The sequence below is a fragment of the Citrus sinensis genome, chromosome 4 (genome assembly GCF_022201045.2).
Source record: "Citrus sinensis cultivar Valencia sweet orange chromosome 4, DVS_A1.0, whole genome shotgun sequence".
In the NCBI taxonomy this organism is placed as follows: Eukaryota; Viridiplantae; Streptophyta; class Magnoliopsida; order Sapindales; family Rutaceae; genus Citrus; species Citrus sinensis.
Genome location: NC_068559.1, coordinates 10256561 through 10274249, shown reverse-complemented (window position 1 = coordinate 10274249; position 17689 = coordinate 10256561).

The following is a 17689-nucleotide window of genomic DNA, read 5'->3' as shown; positions in this document are numbered from 1 at the left end:
CTTATTCAGTATTTGTGAAACTTGAACTGGGAGAATTACACCCAACTCCAGTGGTGTTGCAGCTTGCAGATCGGTCCACAAAAATACCTCGTGGTATTGTGGAGGACGTACTTATCCAGGTAGACAAGTTTTATTTTCCTGTTGATTTCATTGTAATTGACACTCAACCTATACAAGATTCAAGGAAGCACATCCCCATTATCATAGGCCGACCTTTCTTGGCAACTGTCGATGCTCACATTCAATGCAGAACTAGAAATATGCAGTTGTCCTTCGGCAACATAACTATGGAGCTGAACATTTTTAACATTGCCAAACTACCTCACAATGCAGATGATGGAATTGTTGATGTGGATTTAATAGAAACATTAGTTGATAATACTTTTGTTTCAAATCTTAGTAATGATCCTTTACAAACATGTTTAACTCATTTTGGTTTGGATTTTGATATTGACAGATCAGTCGATGAGGTCAATGCTCTACTTGACTCAGCACCATTCATGGACACTAATAAATGGAAGTCAAGAGTTGAACAACTAGCACTATCAGAGAAGAAACTCATCCCATCATCAGAATCACCACCGAAACTTGAGTTCAAACCATTACCCAACACATTGGAATATGCATTTTTGGGAGAAGAAAGCACTCTACCGGTAATCATCTCATCATCCTTAAATGACGAACAAAAAGGTAAGTTGTTGGATGTTTTAAAAGAGCACAAAGGAGCATTAGGATGGACCATAGCAGACATAAAAGGTATAAATCCAGTAGACTGCATGCATTACATTCACCTTGACAAAAATGCTAAATCTACTAGGGAAATGCAACGTCAGTTAAATCCTAATATGAAAGAAGTTGTTAGAACTGAAGTCATTAAGCTATTAGACGCAGATATCATTTACCCAATTTGTGAGAACTAAAGTCATTAAGCTATTAGACGCAGGTATCATTTACCTAATTTATGATAGTTCATGGGTTAGTCCTGTGCAAGTTGTCCTAAAAAAGTCAGAAGTCATAGTAGTTACCAATGCTGATAATGAATTGATACCAACTAGAGTAACTACAAGATGACGTGTATGCATTGATTATAGAAAGTTGAATTCTGTCACACGTAAAGACTATTTTCATTTACCATTTATCGATTAAATGCTTAATAGATCAGCAGGCCATGAATTTTATTACTTTCTAGATGGCTACTCAGGATACAATCAGATCCCCATAGCACTAAAAGATCAAGAGAAGACCACTTTCACTTGCCCTTTTGACAATTTTACATATATGAGGATGCCATTTGGACTATGCAATACACCTACTACATTTCAACGATGCATGTTGAGCATTTTTTCTGATATGGTTGAACGATTCCTTGAAGTCTTTATGGATGACTTTTCTGTCTTTGGTGATTCATTTGATCAATATTTACATCATCTAACATTAGTTCTGCAGAGATGTATCAAGAAGAACTTAGTTTAAATTGGGAGAAGTGCCATTTTATGGTAAAACAATGTATTGTTCTCGGTCACATCATTTCGAGCAAAGGTGTTGAGGTTGACAAAGCCAAAGTGGATCTCATTTCTAATCTTCCTCCACCCAAAGTTAATGGTCAAAGATTAAAGCCATATCTAAAGTACCAACCACATGGAGAAGACATCGAAATAAATTTGAGTGACCCACCGGATTTGAATTAAGTTTTTTTCTTTCTTTTCGGTGATTTGATTTTTTTTTCTTTCTTTTTATTATTCTTTTGCTAATTGAAATTATTGTTGCATAAGTGTGTTTGTTTAACCATTAAATTTTCTTTTATTATTGTTAATCATGAGTACCATAGCTAAACAGTTCATACTGAACACTTTAAAACCACTTCAACGTGTAAAATCTCATCTCAAAAGGCAGATTCGATTTTGTAAAACACATCGTATTTGGGCTCTGCAACCACCAGAGTTAGTATCCTATGTTGAGGATTTAGAAAGCCAACTTAGAGACATTGAGAGAAGTGTCTACAACATCCAGTTGGAGCTTGAGGTAAATTCAATAAGAGGACAATTTTAATTTTCTTTGTGTGTTTTAATTTATTTTTCTATGTGTGTGCTTTAGTTTGTTACCCCGGTGAAGTGGTAGATAACGGTACTCCGTGACAATTAAGTCAGTTACTTCAGTTTCCCATAATAACTGATATTCTGAGGCGAAGGTATGGACAGAAGCGAGATTCTAGCAAAACTTCACAATTGATTCCCTTCACTTCCTCAGAATGCCCTCTTTACAATCTACAAAGCTCGGTCCGAACGCATGCGATTGCTCATGAGGAATAACATACCTGCTGACATCCGTTGGTTAATCGAGGCTAAAGTATGATTGGCAGGTGAGTTACCTCCAAAATTTATTGCATACATGCCTGGTTGTGGTAAAAGAAATTATGCAAGAAAACGAAGAGCTCGAAGAATTTCTGTTGCTTGTCATAAGTGTGCCAGAATGAGTTGCAATAAAAAACCATGTTCTTTAGGAATGGTGTCTGATAACAGGGAAGATAAGATTCAATTCATTAGGGATGGCTTGAATAAAGAGTCATTGGATGATATCCTTCTGTCTCTTGAAACGCATCCTAGTAGATATGTGCAAGGAGCGATTCTCCAGTTATGGCCACTATTCCAGAAAGAGCATGCACGATATAGTCTCGGGAATCTGACTATAAACGATCCTGTTTGCCAGTTTATAAGAAAACTGGATGGGAAGCCTATCCTCGACCTATAGATGGCGTTCAAGCCGTTTTTGGACGTAAAACCAGAGGAGGATGTGAGCCACAGTCGCAACTACCTGTAAATATCATTTTACTTCATTGTTATTTTATTTTATCTTTTCCATTATTTTCTTTAATAATTTTATTTTATCATTTTTTTTCTTTTTACTGTTTCCTTTTTTACTCGCGAGCCATGTGCTTTACGCGTTATTTGACACTGACATGTCACCTCATACACAGTTGTGACCCACTATCACCAAGATTCTTAAATATGACTTTTTGTTAAGCACTCACAAATTATTTTTGAGAAATATTCCAATGGCAACTATTCCCAATAGACAATTCAAGAATATTTGTGTGCTTTCTAGATTTAACTATGGCAAACATAAAGAGTTCGTTGAGGTAGCCATAGATCTTGGTCGAAGCATAGTAGAGAGACAACTACACTTGGTGTATGGAGGAGGTAACCGAGGGTTATTGAAATTGGTCTCAGAAGCTGCTTTTGTCAGAGGAAGCCAAGTGTTAGGCATCATCCCAAGAGCCCTAAAACCTTTGGGTAGTTTGTCTGACTCACCGACTGGAGAAGAGTTAGTCGTCTCAGGTATGCAAGAAAGAATAACTGAAATGCTTAATTATGCTGATGCTTTTATTTTCCTTCCAGGAGATCTTGCAACACTAGAGGTACTTATCACACTAGCATCTTGGGCCCATCTGCACATTCACCAGAAACTCATCGGTTTGTTAAATGTTAATAACTTTTATGATGACTTCCTCGCATTTCTTAACCATGCAATAAAAAACTATTTCATTCCTTTCAATGCAAAAAAAATTTATATTTGTGCTCACACTGCTAATGAGCTACTTGATCTGTTACAAGCTTATAAACCGGAGCCAGACCCCTAGACCTTTGTGTTGGAGCGTCCTAATAATGACGGTAACAGTAGCCGCAGTAAGAAGTACAAATTAGATTTAACTCTCCGCCTGTAAATATTTTCTTCTGTGTTGTATCACCCAGGTGATGTCTTTTAAACTCTACTTCTTTCCTTTAAAACATTGAGGACAATGTTTCGTTCTGGTTGGGGGGAGGAAATAGTCGACAATTGTGGAATCTTGGTTAAGTTTTTACTAATTTTTTATTATAGAAACTAATTGTTGCTAACTTTTTGTGTTGAAGATGACTGAATATGGAGTGTAGTTACTCTAGAAACGCATCTTCTTAATAAAAAAAAACAACAAAAAATTTCCAGATATTTTCTTTTTCTTTATTAATTTTTTTACAATCATTTTTCTTCTTCTTTCTAATCTCTCCTTTATAAATATACACTTTCAAATTTTTCGAGTCGAAGATGGCTGAATATGGAGTGTAGTGCCTTTAGAAATGCATCTTCTTAGTTAAAAAAAATATTTCTTTTTCTATCATTTTAAGTGTAACTTTTCTAATTAGTATTTCTGAATCATTTTCACATTTTTACATGCATATTTTCCTTTTATGTTTAGAATAGGTTGGGGGTAGAATGTTGTTTTTAAAAAAAGAAAAATAATTGTGTGATTTATTTTAACATTGGATGACATGATTAATTTTAAATTTTAGTATTTGTATTATTTTTTGTCTTAAGTGATGTTACGCTATATTTGCTACTTTACATGTTGATGTCAGAGACAAATATGAGTTACTTGAAGGAATGAACATGTCATAATAAGTACCAAGTGAGTTTTTGATCCTATCATTTTTCTTGGAGAGTAACTCTTTTGCCCATTCTTTATACAGCTTAGCAGTTTATTATTTTATACATGATCTATAGATTTCTTTTGAGTTAACCCTTAAAAAAAATTGTTGTAAAATTAAAAAAAAAAAAGAAAAAAAACAAAAAAAATGTGTGTTGCTATATCTGGAAGCTCATCTAACTAGTAGATATGGAAGATTCTTTAGAGCCCTAAAAAATAATGGAAAGACAATCTTTGATTCGTTTGAGCCTTTCTAGCCATCCCTTTTGTGAAATATCCATAGTTAACCCTTTTGAGCCTTAAAACAAAAAAATCCTTTTCTTTGTCGACTTATCATCTTGACCCACTCCGATTTGGAGTATTACCCGATGTCTTATAAGTTCCATCACTTATTTATGTTTGAGCAAAATGTAAATAATTATTTTGTTCAGTGACGTTGTGCCAAACAAAAGTAAAAAAATAAAAAAAATAAAAATTTTTGTTTAAAAAAAAAAGAAAAAAAGTAACAATAATAGGTTAAATCCACCTTGCAACTTCCAAAAAAATCAAAAACAAAAACAAAACAAAATAAAAATCTCTGCATTTTTCTCAAACATACACTTTATTTTCCTTATTTCCCCTCATTTGTTAGCCATGTCCCTAGCCTACGTTACATTCTAAGAAAAGTCCTTCTTGATTTTAGGGAACTATAGTATGAAGTAGAAACTAGTTATATGGGCTAAAAAGATGTAGTAGTGCATAAAAAAATAAAATAAATTGGGTTGACTAGCATTTTTATTTGACTTGAGATCGTATTATTTCTAAACTGAGGGCATATTTCTTTCATCTTGGTGAGAGCATGTGATATCACTTCTATATTATTTTCTCTCAATTATCATTTATTGGAGTGACTATTTTTATTGGGTTTAATTTCTTTGTGAGAGTGTCACTACTTCCAGTGAGATTTTGGGGTTTGACATGTCATTCTTGAAAGTAGCTATGACAAAGTCTACTGGGCTGATTCATGTGGATGGTTGATGTGGGTGTGATGTTTCTTTAGACTGAAGATAATACTTATACTTTTATTTGATTACTATCATTAGTCTGATTAAATAAACATGATGTTAAAAAAAAAAATCATTTTGGATTTGAATTTTGTTTTCGCTTTATTTGCTAGGGACTAGCAATAAGCTGGTTGGAGGGTGTGTTGAGTGTTAGAAAATATATATTTATAAAGGAGAAAATCGTCATTTTACACTTCAAGTTTTATTAACACCCTTACTTTTATGTACTTAAACTTCTTGTCATTTAATTATGTGTGTTATATTATAATTAAGTATTTTATGTATTTTAGAGGCATCATAGTCATTTCACAATGAACGAGAGATCAGACGGCAAAACGGACATCACTTTTGAATTCAGGACGGTCGAAAACCTTAGGAGGAGCATAAAAGGAAAAATGACACTGTTCATATGTATGGTACTATTCACAGATACGGTATTGTCTACGTTACTGTTCATGACACTGTTCACATAGACGGATCGATGACGTGGCATTGACCGATGATGTGGCATTGACTGATGAGGTGTCACGATCCTATTAGACTAAAATTCTTATGCACTATTGATCGATGACGTGGCAGCATATCAGTGGACCAAAAATCTCGCGTACGGTACATACATTACACAAGATTATTTTCAACCAAACCGCGTCACTGTTCAAACTGGGTCAAACCGTGTTACTGTTCAAACCGTGTGATTAAACCGCGTACTGTTGACTGATGACGTGGCGCAATCCTGAGCGTCCAAAATGTTTTTGATCCGATGGCCATGATTTACTCGATGTATCTATAAAAATGGGGCCCCCCCCCCCCCCCCCCCCAAATTTGATATCTCTGAATCCATTTTTGGACTCCATTTTCTGTAATTCCTTTTCCATCTTGTATTTTCTACGTATTTTAATAAATTTCCATTTTGCCCCTAGTTCAATTATGAGTAGCTAATTTTCTTTCAGGCTTGGGTTAAAGGTGAAGTCTCAACATGTGTCATGGACTTTATTTGGTAAATTTATTTTCTGTTCCCCTCTAGTTTTTGTGGATGCTTTGATTTCTCATCGACAAAGAATAATAATCTTGTCTAGATACCACCCTGGTTTCACCTGCTCCCTAGTACAAGGTTATTATTATTTGGCATGATAAGCCCTTAGCACCATATTGAATAGAGTGTGGTTCATGAGGTGTGGATTCCCCCCTCGTGATTTAATTGGCATTAATAAGGAATATTTAGCCCATGGTGCATGTTGATGCGGATCCAGATACCCAAGTACGTCAATTTAATAGATTTTCACTTCAATTTATTCTTACCATCTTAATTCGAATTTTAGAATAATCCAAATCATTTTCACCACAAATCCAACCACCCATTTAGAAAATTAATTCTACACACAATTAAAATCCACCTCCTCGTGGGATCGACACTCGTCACCATTGATCTATACTACAATAGATTCGTACACTTGCGAGTTCAATAAAATTTGCACAACACTATCCATGGATGTACCTCTTGGTATTTTTGGTGCCATAACTTACTGCAATCAAATCCTACAATAAAACTTAATGATATAAATGTAAAAACATTATTCTTTATATAAATGTAAAAAAATGTGAGGTGAGATTCCATTAATAAGAAAGGACAATAATAACACCTAGACAGGGGGGGACATATTAAGCCTTACCCTTCAAATACAAACTATTACAAAAGAAATTTGATTTTAAAAAAAAATTCATTCGGTGATCTCACTTGTCAACATCATCATCATCATCGACAATTTCCATGTCAACATCATCATCAACAACATTTTTATCTACTATAAGTGCATCAACTCTGTCTCTAATCCAACCAACTTCCTCATCACGCATATGTATATTATCATTTAATTGTTGTTGAGCATATAGCTCAACTTGAGGAAGCATTGGACCACAAATCTTTTGAATATATATCATATACATCTCTAACTATCATTTTGAGAACAACGTGCCAATTCATGTCTAAAGGATCTTGCACATAACAAAATTGTTCAGCCTGTTCAGGTAAAATAAAAGGTTCATCACCTAATTGATTATTTTTATATAATAAATGATTAAAATTCACTAAAGTGAATTTAAACTCATCTTGCTATTTACCTACTTGATTATCAATCCAATCACCTTTGAAAAGGACATATTTCATATCTTTGGTATAATAGATTTCAAGTATATCCGTCAACACCCCATAAAACGTTACATTGCCTGATCGAGGATTATTGTCCCTTGCACTTGCATAGCTTACAGTGTTAGCCTTTAAAACAATGCTAGAGTTTGGAGTAACTTTACTTTTGTCATTAGATTTCGTGCGAAATCGAAAGCCATTAATTATGCATCCTTTGAATCTTCGTGCAGATTGGTCAGGTCCATTAGCTAAAATTTTTATGGGTAATTATCAGAAACCTCCCCTGAGGTTTAGAGTATTCTCAGTTTGATAGATTCTATCAACGTATTCTCAACCACCTCCCCTGACGTCTGTAGACCGTTTGTTTGCTCGTTTGTTGCTTAATAAAATGACCAAAATACCCCTAGGCGGACAAAAAAATTACTTTGTTTACACATATTAAAGAATTGTTGGTAAGTAATTCTGGGTCTGTTTTGGCACCAAATCAAAGTGATTACATTGAAAATATCTTTAATGTCCTCTCACAACTTCTTTAAAGTGTACTGCTCAGAGATTACATACCAACTTTAAGCATTTCTCCGTCAACCACAGCCTCAATGTCCATGTAAATAAGGCTGAAAAATGGTTCAATGAGAAGGAATTGGTAAATGTTCAAAACATGTAAGATTAGGTTCTGAACGGATTAATTAATATAAGCTCCAAATTGTAACAAAAAAAAAAAAATCACATTTGGCCACTTTGACAGCAAACAAACTATACACTTCAAGCTATCCTCAACATGTAATTCCATCTTTAATATAACTACAATAAAAATGAGCTCAAAACAATTTCTATGCCACTAATCAAACTACTTCTTTGCATTCGATAACCATTACAGCCTTAATTTAAAGCATCTTCATTGTTGAAGCTTATTTTGCTTGAATTATAAAGATAAACAACTACAACAAAACAATGACTCCAAACCCTATTGTCTAAGCTCACTGCTTCAGTGTGAGAGAATGCAACAATCCATGACATTTTTTCAACCCAAGCCATGCCCATACCATGATTAAGATAAAAACCAAAATCAATTATCCCAACAAGTTGTCTCCAATATTCAATTACATCTGTAATTTAACAAAAATTACCATAAATCCCTGTTCAACAATTAGTGGCAGTAGCTTCAACAATTAACAAATTTTTCATACCCATTTTCATTCATACACAAGGTAGCATAAAAAATCACGAGCCATATTCAATCAAAATGAAGTAAACATACATTGACAGCAACCATTATCTACAGCTAACACCAATCGATAGAAAAAAAAATCAAAGCAACAAAAACACTCCCAAAAAAATTTCGAGACTCATTATTCATATTTTACCAAATTGACTGACCCATTATCCATCTAATAAAACTAACATGCATCGTAATAAGCCATTTTCATACCTCATTCGCGGCTCGAGCAAATTGAGTTTGTAAGTGGGTCGACGTCGAAACTCACTACTGGTCAGCATCCTTACACCTGACGGTCGTGATTCAGCTGTCTCAGATGTTGGCATCTTCGGCTTCATCATCGTTATCTCCAAATCAAGGCACAATTTTTCTGTTTAAGCATTGCAGCAAAGACGAAAGAGGATTTGCTTTTCGCAGCTTTGGTTGGAGAAAGAAGGTGTCCATTTTTCATTTTTTTTTAATTTTTAGTGATAATGTCCGTTGGTTAAACTCTTGCTTCCAATTTTACTCAATGGATATTAAAAAATTTCACATCAATTCCAGAAACCAACGTGATATCTTCACTTTTGTTTGAATTTTCTTATCATTAAAGAATTCCATTACTAGATTGCCCTCATTCCAATGTGATATTTTCACTTTTGTTTGAACTTTTTTATATTAAAGAGTTCTATTACCATTTTGCCCTCACCAAATCAACTTATACAAAATGGCCTACAAACGTCAGGGAAGGTGGTTGAGAATACATTGATACAATCTATCAAACTGAGAATACGCTAAACCTCATGGGAGGTTTCTGATAATTACCCAAATTTTTATTTACTCAGGCAATGCTATATTTGATGTTCGTTGCAAAGTTTGAACCTATATATACCAAAAAATTATAAACTAGAAAGTTATGCAATATGATTTATAAATCAGAAAGTTATGATACTTACATGATTCATAAACCATATGTGAAATGTTTCATTGTGAACTTTTTGAATATGATGAATTGCACTACGAGGCATTTCTTTTACTAGTTCAACAAAATGTTGCCTATGAGAATTTGGGAGAAGAAATCAGTAAGTCATTCAAGTGAGAAAAAACTTAAAGTGAGATATTTGTTATGACTTACTCTCGAAACTGAGTGACAACTTCGGTGTTGACTAGCACATACCTATGTGCTTGAACCCATGAAACATCATTAAGACGAACTCGAACTCCTTTTCCAAAAGGACGACCAAACTTATTGCCACCACTATCATCATTACGAATTGGTCGATTACTTTTGGTTTCGACCTTATTAAGGTATCTTGCACAAAAGTTCATGCACTCAGCCATTAAGTATCCATTGGCTATTGAAGCCTTAAGATGTGCTCGATTTCACACATATTTTTTCAAATCTAGTAGTTCCCTATAACCAAAAGAAATTAGCTACAGTTAAGATATATTAAATAAGAAAAATATAAATAATAACATAGATAATATACCTTTCAATAGGATACATCCATAAAAAATGTACAAGTCCAACAATTAATGCCTCTTCAACAAGATGAATTGGCAAATGCTCTATTATATCAAAAAATGACAAAGGAAATATCTTCTCAAGATGGCAAAGTGTAACTGAGGTTCTTTTTGGTATATGAGCAAATCATTAGGTTTGTTCACTTTAGAGCACAATTGCTTAAATAAATTATTTAACTCAATTATTACCTCAACAACCTTCTTAGGTAATGCCCTACGGGCAATAATGTGAAGTAATTGTTGCAACAGTATATGACTGTCATGACTTTTCAGACCCCAAACACTACGTTCTTTTGTGTGTATCCATCGAGAAATATTTAATGCATACCCATTTAGAACTTTTACCTCCTTCAACACTTTGAAAAACACATCTTTCTTTTCATTGCTCATTGAAAAACATGCAAGAGGTAACGTTAATTTATTTCTATCTTCTAGTTTGGGATGCAATGGCTTCTGGATGTTCATTTCTTCTAAATCATGTCGAGCTTTCAAGTTATCTTTAGACTCTTTAGTATCACCTAATAAAGTCCAAAGTATATTATCACAAATATTTTTCTCAATATGCATGACATCGAGATTATGATGAATTAAGTTGAACCCAATATGGTAATTAAAAAAAAATGCTTTTCTTCTTCCAAGTAATCTCCTCTTCACTTTTTTGCCCACTTTAATCTTTTCTCTTCTTTTTTTTCCCTTTTCTCCATTCTTCTCTTTATAAGGTTTTCAACCTTATATTCAATAAGTATATCATCCAATTGTCTTCTCATTTTTGTCTAAGATAATCAAGTAGTTGCTTGACCCCATTTTCTATTGTGGCTATCAAATGACACTCTATCTTTTTGAAATCGATGATTAGAAGGTAAAAATCTACGATGCCGTATATAAGAATATTTTCTATTATGTCTCAACCAACAAGATCTAGTATTTAAACGACAAATAGGAAAAGGTTTCTCACATTTAGTACCCCATCATGAAAAGTTAGCATATGTTGGAAAGTCGCTAATAGTCCAAAATAATGTTACATGCAATTTAAACATTTGATCACGTGATGAATCATAAGTAACTTCTCCTTGTGACCACAATTCTTTTAGTTCTTCAATTAAATGTTGGAGAAAAAAATCAATCTTATCACTAGGTCCTTTAGGTCCATCTATGAGCATAGATAAAATAAAGAATTGTTGTTTCATGCACAACCATGGTGGAAAATTATATGGTATTAGAACAACATGCTATGTACTATGTGCCACAAACATTGTCCTAAATGGGTTAAAACCATCAGTAGCTAATCCAAGCCTAACATTGCGACTATCAACAACAAAATCAAGGTTTTTTTCATCAAACTTTTTCCATGCAGGGTTGTTAGCAGGATGCCTCAAAACACCATCCTTAGTACGTGATTCAGCATGTCATCTTATGAAAGAGAGCAGTTTCTAAAGACATGAATAATCTATGTAATCTAGGTGTTAGTGGAAAATACTGAACTTGTTTGGTTCGTATTTTTTTTCCTGATTTTCAAGGCCACTAGGATCACCACTAAACTGCTTATATCTAGATGCTTCACATGTATTACATTTGTTGAGCTCCTCATATTCATATCTAAAAAACATACAATTATTTGGACAAGCATACCATGTTTTATAGCTAAAACCCTAGTCGGCAGTTATCTTTTTAGCCTCATAATATGAATCTGGAAGTTTAGTTTCTTTAGGAAATGCCTCCTTTAGTAATTTTAACAACATTGTCACTGATTTGTTTGTTCATCCACTTAATACTTTTATATGCAAAATTCGAACAATGAATGACAATGATGTGAAATTCTCACAGCCTGGATATAAAGGAGATTCTACCTCTTTAAGTAATTTAAGAAATGCTTTAGTTTTATCATTTGGACCCTTATTATGTTCGTTCTCTAGAGAAGGATTATTAGGTAAACAACCTAAATTTGGAAAACACGTTGTATTATGTATCATCCCAATCATATCATCATCAGCACTTGAATCATAGCTAACTTTCATTTCTTGGTTAGATTCCATAGAAGTACTAGGTTCACCATGCATTTTCCATTTTTTATACTTCGACCAAAAGCCATGTACTATAATATGCTCTTCTGCCTCTTTCACAACAAAAAACTGCTTACGACATTTCTTATATGGACAATAAATCCTAGTGTCATTAACAACATTCTTAAATGCAAAATCTAAGAGTATCTTACCCCCGTCAATAAATGGTTTGGATGTCCTATCTGGCAAATCAATCCAACTCTTGTCCATTTCTACCAACCTTCAATGCACAAGAAAATAAGTCAATTTACATTAATTCTTCACATACATTAAGTCAAGATATTTTTTCTTCTTTTTTTCTTCAATGCACAACATTTTTTTCTTTTGATAATCTTCAATTTAGTCAATCCAATATATCCAATTCAGAATTCAGTAAGTAAATAGGATCAGTCACAAAAGTTGCTAATACAAAATTCAACTATGAACATCACACTAGATAAACAACAACTCAATAAAACAACTCATCTAATTTAAAATTTGGTGGGCAAGTAGAATTTGTCACAGAAGCTACATAAATATACAATCACAAAAGCTACTCAAATAGAATTAAACAACCAAAATTCACTTTAAATATACTACAACTCAGCAATCTAATTGTAGACAAATAAAATCATTCACAGAAATTACTTAAATATAATATTTACTCTAGATAAGCTAATAATCATCGATGAAAATAAAACTAGATCTAGCCTAAATATCATCATTGCATGAACTTAAAATAGAGCAGTAATTAGAAAGCATAGGAAAAAAACGAGGATAAATTAAAAATATATATTAGTTAAGTTTTTTAAATGAAAAGCAATAGATCCTGTAGCAAATGAGAACAAAGAGAGGAGGTGAAGTAGGCACCAATTTGTTTTCTCTATTAAATTGTAAGAATCAATTCCAACAATAAGCATTTTCACATTTCAAAAATAAAAACTAAATCTAGAAAGAAGGAGGAATAAATTTGAATTGAAAAAACTTACAAAAAAAAGGCAAGAACCAAAGAAAGCACAAGCCACGAGAGCCCGCTCTAGGGAGAAAGTATCAATTCATCTTATTTGGAGCTCACTTTGGAGATAAACATCAATTGATCTTCGTAACAACACGCTTTATCTTCGTAAAATAAACTAGAATTTGATTTTATTTGTTTTGAGAAATAAGGTAAAATGTGTTTTTCAAACAAAGAACAAACTTATAAGTGGGCTCAGTTTTTGGTATAACAAAGAACAAAGGTAAAATGTACTGACTTTTATTTAATAAGCCTTTTGAATTTGGGTTGAGTTTTGTTTAACCCAACAAAGTTTTAAGTGGGCTGTGTAAGTGACAATTGCGACGGCTTATTTTGTAGTCGCAAGAGCTGTCGCGAAAGACACTTTCTTTTGTAGTGAATTTGGCAATGGGACGTCTTCAAGCTCTGCACCCACATAAGATGTCTTCTCTCTATGAAATGCTAAAAATGATAAATCACTGCTATTTGCCCGGTCTGAATACTCTAAGATTTCAGAGAATGTTGAAGTAGTAATACAGTTCATTATTAAATTCACTACATTCTCCTTAAAGCCTAGTCTACTCATTGTCAGCCTTAAAAACTATCACTCTACTCTATCATAAGCTCTACTTATGTCTAGGTTCAAAGCCACCAAACCATTTTTTTTTTCATTTGTTATGTCTAATCTTATGAAGGCATTCATACCCAACAATGATATTGTCGGTTATCAATCTGTTAAGGATAAATGCACTCTGAGATGAATCAATGACACCATGTAAAATAGTTTTCAATCTATTAGCAATTGTTTTTGCAACAATTCGGTATATCACATTACAAAGGCTTATTGGTCTAAATTTAGTCACTTTTCTGGGCTTTGCATACTCTTTGGAATTAAGGCAATATAAGTGTGGTTCAAAGAGGCAATAGAACATGTTTCATTGATGATATGAAGGCATGTAGAGATGACTCATTCTTTGATAATTTCCAATGCTTCTAATAGAAGGCAGCAGGTAAACTGTCAGGCCTGAGAGCCTTAGTTGGACACATTTGAGCCAGAGCTTTTATAATCTCCTCTTCTGTATAAAGTTGACTCATGTATGCATTCATTTATGGTGACACTTTAAGGATTATTCCTCTCAATGCATTTTCTGTCTAGTCACGAGAGGGGTTGGAGGTTGAGAATAAATATGCAAAGTACTCATAGAATTGTTTTGTAACTTCTTCAATCTCTTCAATCCATTTTCCATGTGCATCTTCTATGCCCCTGATTTTTTTTTCTCTTTTTAAATGAGGCTTTTGAGTGAAAGAACTTTGTGTTTTTATCTCCCTCTCTAAGCCAATCTACCACGGACCTCTACTTCCGATTAATCTCCTCATCCAACACGAGATGGTGGATCTATCTTTCAATGCTCTTCAGTTCTTTAGTACTTTCATACTTTCATTTATGTTGCTGGAGCTTCTTAATTCTATGCATCAGTTTCTTGAGCTTCTTCTTATTGCCCATAAAAGTCTTCTTATTCCATTGTATTAGTTCTACTAGTAAGGCTTTGCTGACTTGCTTAAAAAGCTGGACTACATCATTCCCCACTTAATCTCCGTATTTGGACCATTCTTTCTTGACAATATCTTGACACTTGTTGTATGAGCTCCACATGTTCTTCGTAATGCGTTCTTAAGAAAGTTCTCCTATTATAATATCTTTCTCCACCTCTGTCCGTTACAACCATCAAGACTGGGTTATGATTTAAACACCACGTGACCAAGTTGGTTACAGCTTGGTCGTAGAAGAAATTGGTCTAGTTTTTGCTGCGCAAAAATCTATCCAATCATTCTTTAATGATTTGGCTATCAAACCTCCTATTAGACCATGTGAAGAGGTAACCCTACAGCCCAAATCCCTCAAGTTACAATTCTGGACAACATCTTTAAATTCATTAATCATACTAGCCTCCCTGTCATCTCCTCAATTTTTCTTATCCAAATACAGAATTTCATTAAATCCAACAAAGCATAGCCATAAAGATGAAGACAAACTTACTAATCTTCTTAAGAGAGTCCATGTGTATTTTTTCTTACTCGTCTTTGGGTGGCCGTAAACCCAATGCATCTCATCTGATTTCCATTTTCAGCTTCTATCTCTGCATCAATGTGGTGGTTGCTGAAGTTTTAGAATTTTATAATATAGTTAAACCCCTACTCTTTCCTTTACTACTCACAGCAAAACAATTGTCAATCTTTAAATTCTTGCGAACATTATTCATATGTACAATCTTCAGTTTAGTTTCGCATAGGAAATTCAACTGAGGCCTGTACAATTAGAGGAACTTTTTTAGGCCGATGAACGTCCGGTCATTCCCCATCCTTCGGACGTTCCAACTTAATATTTTCATGGTTGTTGGTAGGGCTGCTCCTCAGCCTCCGCCGATTGAGTTGCAACATGATTGGTTTCAGCATTTTCCATTGTTCCCAAGCCATCCCAGTATAGTTTATGTCTGTGTGGAAACCAGCTGCCAGAGTTTGCTTTAGCTACAATAGCTTTATGAGGGCTTTAAATTCAATTTTTTTTTTATGGTTTGGGCTTGCCTTTGGTGATTCACCTCCTGGCCTTTTTTCTCCAATTGACGCATATCTTATATGCCCTTTTGTATTTATATTTATGGCCTGAAGCTTCTATTTTCTTCTTTTGGGCCTAATAGTTTTTATGTCCAGCCCATTATACACTACTTCATCTGGACTTAAGCTGCCTTTGTCTATACTGGGGCTTTTATTGGAGATTAAAACTGGCTCTAAATTTGGCGCCACTCTAAAATTCATTTCCTCTTTATTTTCTATTCTTACTTCTTCTTTCTGTTTTCTATAACCATTTAGGTTATTAGCTATGTTTTCAACAGCAGTTGTGCTAGGTTGCTTTTGAATTTTGTCTTGCTATTTCCTTGGTTCCAGAGTCATTTGCATTAATTGCTCACCGGTCTTAGTAGTTTGGCCTTCTTTATGACCTGAATTAGGTTGGTTTGACCCAGGTTCATTGTCATATGGATTCAAGTCAATTTGTTGTAACTGACTTCTTCCATGGCGTTCTAGTTTCGTGGAGCCATTGTTGGGGCGCTCCAACCTTCTGTTCCATTTATCTCTTCCTCGATTCACCCTAGCGTTTTATAATTTGGACAAAGCCTTCATGTAAGACCATTTTTTCTAATGGTTTTGTAATGTCAATGGCAATTCTAACTCTTGCATATGCACCAATATATTCCCCATCATCATCTGTTTCCACTTCTAGGAGCACTTCTAGCAACTCCCCCAACTTTTGAACATTGTCCCGTTCTATGTATACTATAGGTATATTGTGGATCTACACCCAAAAGGCTACATGTGTGAATTTTTCTTTCCTCATGTTTCCAATCCCACTGTGTTCCTTTAGCACAATCAATGCCCTGTCGAAATACCATGGTCCTCCTACGATCACTTTTTGTTTATCTGTTTCCAGGCCAAATTTAAAGAGAAAGATATTGTTGCCCAAGCTTTCAACTTTCACCTCTTTTATTGTTTTCCATGCTTGTGCTAGCGTAGTTTTGATTCCTTCCATGTGTATGCTCCATGCCAACAATATTTTCCTCACCAAAGAGTTTGCCATCATACATTCTCATTTCCCTTGAGTTCCACTTCTAAGCGATAGCTTGCGTTCACTGCCTTCTCATATAGAGATAGATTTACATTTGTGTATTAACTCCTTTGTCCATAGATGTTTGACATAAACTAAACCTCCACCTACTGACTACCCTGTGTTTGCTACCATAATATGTTTATCCCCTTTTCCATTGTTATAAATGGACTCCCCGATTTAAAACCCCTGATAAAGGTTAAAACAAAACACTCAGTCTAATGAGTGAGATATGGAGCCATTAAAGCTCCTAACTTACTCCATTCTTTTGTTCTCTTTTATAGAGAAATAGAGCATTCAAGAAGGAGACTACCCCTAAGAGGATGTCTGTTATCTCCATATCTCCATTCTTTTCATTTATTCCTAAGGGGATGATTACCCCTTAAAGGGGTTTGAGGCAAGGATGTCCATTATCTCTATATTGTTTTATAATATGTACATAAGCTTTTTCAAAATTGTTGATACAGGCTGAGAGAAAAAAAAATTCAGGGGCTGAGATTTGGACAACAAATATTCATCTCTGATATTTTATTTACAAATGATAACTTGATCTTCTCTCGAGCCTCATCTAAAGACTACCAACACTTGAAGGATATTTTTTATCGCTATGCTATAATTTCTGGTCAAATCTTCA